Raw genomic sequence first — 6,038 nt, forward strand, 5'->3', positions numbered from 1 at the left:
TGACCAAAAGTGGGTGGTGTCTGGCGTGCACCCGTGGTGTGTTTGTGTGAATCAGACCTGCCTGTTGTGTGAGTTTTGTGTGTGTGTGAATCCGTGCAGGGGTGTGTGTATTTGTGTATGAACATGTGATTGTTATGGGATGGTTTGATAGATGTAGGTGTGATCTCACTGGGTGAGTCTGAGGTGTGTGTCTGTGAGATCTGCCATGTGTTTGCCGTGGGTATGGGTATATCCCCAAGTGCCTGCAAGGCTGTGTGTAGGGGATTTGTGGGCTCCATGAGTGTCTGCATAGTCAGGGTTCCCCACTACAGGGCCCACCAGACCCTGCCTGCTCCCCATTCTCCCTCCTCCTAGTTCCCATCACCTAGCAACCGAGGGACTCCAGTCAGCCTGGTGCCTTGGAAGACAAAGAATGTATTTCTGTGAAGGAAGAGCTGTGCTTGGAGGGAGAAGGTCTCCAGACCTGCTCAGAACAGAGCCTTGTTCCTGGCCTCAGGCCCACCATAGGACTGCCTCCTCCAGCTTAAAGTTGTCCCTGGACAGAGCTCTCCCTCTTTGCCCTCCATCCCTGCCTTCATCCTGGGGCTGGCAAGGGCAGGTGCTCACAGATGCACTTGCTGCTCCCACACTGTCCCACACCTACCCGGGAGACTCAAGTGGGGCTCAGCTAGTTGGGATGTGAGAACAAGATGGTGTGAATGCCGGGTACGCATCTGGTAGGGCTCAGTTCTATAGATTGAGGCCTGACCCTGAGCGCACTCAGGTGAGGGCAGACCCATCCTGAGCAGGGTAAGCAGTTCCCTGAGTCGGCGGGAGTACACTCAGATTTGCTCCTTCAGGGATGTGGCTTCCTTCCCTGAAAGCTAGAAACCAAGGGCATTCACCTGCAGCATTGGGATAAAGGATTGGCAATCCTGGAAGGCAGGAGAGGGAACAGCTCCCAGCCCTTCCTGGGGGTCCTCAGTGCCAAGATCTGGCCTCTTCTGGGGACTCTAGTCTCTTCCCTGACACACTCCTTCCCCAGGCTCCAGCCATAGTGGCCAACAGGCCAGATGGATTCTTCCTCAGGGCCTTTGTATAGCTCTTCTTTTTGCCTGGTGGATGCTTCTTCCAGGTCTCCATGGAGCTTGCTCCACCATCAGGGCATCACTCAGGTGCCACGGCTTTGACAAAACCTGTTGTGGCCCTTCTAAGACAACTCACCTCCTGGCCACCCTGTACCCTGCCCCTGCTTTGTTTTACATGTAGTGCTTCTCCCTAAGATGATCTTATTTAACAAATTATTAATAAAATGAAAATAAATTATTAATAAATAATAACAATGAAAGCAGTTTTATTTAGCACTTACTATCTTCTAAGCTCCTGATGAATTTTAACTCAGTTACCCTCGGAGCAACCATATGATGTAACAGCAACTATTATTTCTACTTAACACTTGAGGACACTGAGGCAGAGAGAGCAGCTCAGCATCGTGCCCATGGTTCCAGAGGGACTGTCTATCTTGTTTGCTGCCGTGTCCCTAGCACCTGGCATATAGCAGGGGTCCAGGGAATATTTTAGGAAGAAAGGATTGTGGCAAGAGAACACAGTCTCCCAGTCCCTGGGAAAGGAGTCCAGGTGCCTCCCTGCCTGGAGCCATTGCTGTAGTGTTCGCTGGCAAGGGCCACAGCTCTGGCTGAAGCCCCTAGCCTGGAGAGGGTGGCATCTAGGGGTTGCAACCTGCTTCATAGATTCAATCTGGACTTGAAGAGATCTTGCAAAACCTCTGGCTTTGGATATGGGAACCTGCACACAGAAGCCTCCTTATCTTGTTCTTCTGAGTCTTGTGTCCCAGGTCAGGAAACTGCTGAAAATTGCTGAAGATGCTCAATGGGTTTTTTTGGCACTCAAAAATTTTGTATGGAATGAATGAATACACACCTGCTTTCATATACATTTATATCAAATGGAACCAATTTTTTTCCCAATTTAATAATGATTTGTTAGATGGATTGACAAAATAACAAAAATAGCATTTTTACTGTTAACTTTTTAAAAAACCTAAATACAGATCTTTGGACTCCCCTAATTATTATTCTTATGAACACATATGAATGCAATCAAAATAAAGAAATTAATTTTGCATTCTAACCTTCATTTCTTAATTTTTTATTTTGAAATAAATGTAGATTTATAGGAAGTTGCAATGATAATATAAAGAGGTCCTGTGAACACTATATCTAGTTTTACCAAAGGCAACATCTTAAGCGACTATAGTATAATATTGAAAGGAGAAATTAACATTGTTATGTGTCAGATTTGTGTAACCATCACCGTGATCAAGATACAAAACTATCCCTCCTCATAAAACTTCTCCTTGTGCTGCCCTTTATAGTCATAAACACCGCTCCCTCCACCATTTCTAATTTTCGGCAACCAATAACCCGCTCTCCATCTCTATACTTTTGTCATTTCAAGAATTTTATTTAAATGGAATCAAATAGTATGTAACCTTTTTTTTTTTTTTTTTAACAACTGATAGTCAATTTATTAAAAAGGCTAATTTAAGCATCTGCAATGGCAACTTCAACCTCGACTTCTGGCTCAATCTGCTTAACAATCTCAGAAGGACTGTGCAAGTCAATGAAAACTATCCCAAGCCTTAGAACCTTTTCCACAGGGAGTTTTTCTTGTAGTGATTCTCAGAGTTTGGGTAGGCATCCAAACTCGTCCTTTCACTTTGAGATTCTTGTCCTTTGCACCTCTGATCAAGTCAGCACACACTTTCTCCAAAGATTTTACGTTGTGGCTGGTCAGAGTAATTCTAATTCACCACCTCTGGTTCCATGGGTGTCTTTCCAGTATCTTTAAAAGCCAAGACTGCAGCGTGGCTTCCTGACCGACTTATTGCTCCACGAGAGCAAACAGTGGTGAGTCAGGAGCAAGAGCGAGCAGAATGAAGCTCAACTGAAGCTGCTTCCCCGTCTTCCTCAAAGAGCTGCAACTTTTTTGAGCATAGCTTTTTTTCACCCAACATAATGCTGTTGAAATCTATGCAAGTTGTTGCATGTATCAATAGTTTGTTCCTTTTTATTACTGGTATGGGTGTGCTGCAGTTTGCTTAAACATTCGTCTATAGTAAGACATTTGGGTTGTTTCCAGTTTTTGGCTAGTATAAATAAAGCTTCTATAAAGAATTATGTACAGGTTTTTGTGTGGCCATAAGATGACATTTCTCCGGGATAAATGCCCAGGAGTATGATTGCTGTGTTGTATGTTAAACGTATATTTAATTTTTAAAGAAACTGCCAAACTGTTGTCTAAAGTGGCTGTATTGTTCTACATTCCCATCAGCAACCTGAGAGTTCCTATTGCTGCACACCCTCATTGACATTTGGCATTGTTCTATCTTTTCCCATCTTTTTACTTTCAATCTATCTATTTCATTACATTTGAAGTAAATTTCTTATAGACAGCATATACTTGTTTTTTTGGAAGGGTCACTCTGCCAATCTCTGTCTTTTAATTGGTATATTAGACCAGGGGTCTCCAATCCCCCAGCCATAGACCATTACTGTCCGTGGCCTGTTAGAAACCGGGCTGCACAGCAGGAGGTGAGTGGAGGGCAAAAGAAACTTCACCTGTATTTGTGGCCGCTCTCCAATGCTAGCATTGCCGCCTCAGCTCCATCTCAGATCATCAGACATTAGATTTTCATAGGAGCACTGGTCCCTGGTGCCGAAAACATTGGAGACCACTGTAATTAGACTATTAACATTTAATATCATTATTGATATATTAGGGTTTACGTCTGCCATTTAATTTTTTGTCTTTTGTTTGTTTCCACGCTTTTCAATTTCTCTATTTTCTTTTTCCTGCCTTCCTGTGGGTTACTTGAACGTTTCAAAAATTCCATTTGACTCATAATAGGGTGTTTCAGTGGTCTCTTCATATAGATTATTTTATTTATATTCTAGGCACTATATTATACAAAGATAACTTATCACAGTTTACTGATGTTGACATTTTATCTGTTGGAGTCAAGGATAGAAACTTAAGTATCTTGATGTTCTTGTACTCTATTTCTAACATAATGTCTTAAATATTTCCTCTATATACATTGAGAATCACATTAGATAGTGTTATAATTTTTGTTTCAATTGTCAAATCTAACTTAGAAAACTTAAGAGGAGATAAGTCTCTTGTATTTGTCCCTATTTTATTATTTATTTTTTAAATTAAGTTTATTGGAGTAACATTGGTTAATACAATTCTATTGTGTGTTTACCACCCAAAGTCCAGTTTCCTTCAGCTATCATATATTTGACCTCCTTCACCCCCCCCAGTACTCCCCTATATTGGAATCCCTTACCCTGTCTACCTCCCCACTCCTCCCCTACTCCCCTACCCTCTGGTAATCACTGGTCCATGTCCATGAGTCTCTGTTTGTTTGTCCTGTTCATTTGTCACTTTTAGGTTTATATCCCACATATAAGTGATATCATATGATTTTCAATTTTTTCTGTCTGGCTTATTTCACTTAGAATGACTACCTCGAAGTCCATCCATGTTGTTGCAAATGGCAGTATTTCATCTCTTCTTATGGCTGAGGGATATTCTATTATATACATGTACCATAGCTTCTTTAGCTAATCATCTATCGTAGGACACTTCAGTTGCTTCCATGTCCTGGCCACTGTGAATAATGCTGCTATGAACATCGTTGTGCAATGTTCATAGCAGCATTATTTTGGATATGGGTTTTCAAGTCTTTGGGGTAAATACCCAGTAGAGGGATTGCCGGATCATATGGTTGATCAATTCTTAGTTTTTTTGAGGAAATTCCATACTGTTTTTCATAGTGGCTGTACCAATTTGCAGTCCCACCAGCAGTGTATGAGGGTTCCCTTTTCTCTACATCCTCTCCAACATTTGTTATTACTTGTCGTGTTGATTATAGCTATTCTAACAGGTGTGTGATGGCATTTCATTGTGCTTTTGATTTGCATTTCCCTAATAGCCAGTGATGTTGAGCATCTTTTCATATATTTGTTGGCTATTTGTATGTCCTCTAGGGAGAAGTGTCTGTTCAGGTCTTCTGCCCATTTTTTGATTGGATCATTTGTGGATTTTTTTGTTGTTGTTGTTATTGAGTCGTATGAGTTCTTTGTATATTTTGGACATTAGGCCCTTATCAGAGGTGTTGCTTGCAAATATATTTTCCCATTCGGATGGTTCTCTCTTTACCTTGTTGACAGTTTCTTTTGCTGAACAGAAGCTTTTTAATTTGATGTAATTCCATTCATTTATTTTTGCTTTTGAGGTCAAATTCATGAAATCCTGGTTAAGTCCAAGATTCTTGAGTTTCGTTTCTATGTTTTCTTCTACGCATTTTATTGTTTCAAGTCTTATATTCAGGTCTTTAATCCATTTTGAGTTAATTTTGGTGTGTGGTGAGAGAAAACAGTCTAGTTTCATTCTTTTGCAGGTGGCTTTCCAGTTTTCCCAGCACCATTTGTTGAAGAGGCTTTCCTTTCTCCACTGTATGTTTTTGGCTTTTTTGTCGAAAAGTGTTTGCCCATATAAATATGAGTTTACTTCTGGACTCTCAATTCTGTTCCAGTGGTCCGTGTGTCTGTTTTTCTGCCAATACCATGCCTTTTTGATGACCGTTGCTTTGTAGTATAATTCGAAGTCGGGCAGAGTGATGCCTCTAGCCTCATTCTTTTTCCTCAGGTTGGCTTTGGCAATCCGAGTCTTTCGTGCTTCCATACAAATCTGATGATGTTTTGTTCTATTTCTTTAAAAAACGCCAATGGGATTTTGATGGGGATTGTATTAAATCTGTATAATGCTTTAGGTAATATGGTCATTTTAACTATGTTGGTTCTTCCAATCCAAGAACACAGAATATCTTTCCATTTCTTTGTATCTTCTTTGATTTCTTTTAATAGGGTCTTGTTGTTTTCATTATATAGATCCTTCACATTAAATTTATTCCTAGGTATTTTATTCTTTTTGTTGCAATTGCAAAAGGAATTACTTTTTCCACTTCTTTT

At 40.8% G+C, this 6,038-nt stretch overlaps 1 pseudogene; it reads right to left on the reverse strand.

The window, feature by feature from the left end:
• Positions 1-2,490: 2,490 nt before the first annotated feature.
• LOC105302824 lies at positions 2,491-2,914 on the reverse strand (annotated as a pseudogene).
• Between the last annotated feature and the right edge of the window lie 3,124 nt (positions 2,915-6,038).

Source organism: Pteropus vampyrus, unplaced genomic scaffold (genome assembly GCF_000151845.1).
Source record: "Pteropus vampyrus isolate Shadow unplaced genomic scaffold, Pvam_2.0 Scaffold285, whole genome shotgun sequence".
NCBI classification, from domain to species: Eukaryota; Metazoa; Chordata; class Mammalia; order Chiroptera; family Pteropodidae; genus Pteropus; species Pteropus vampyrus.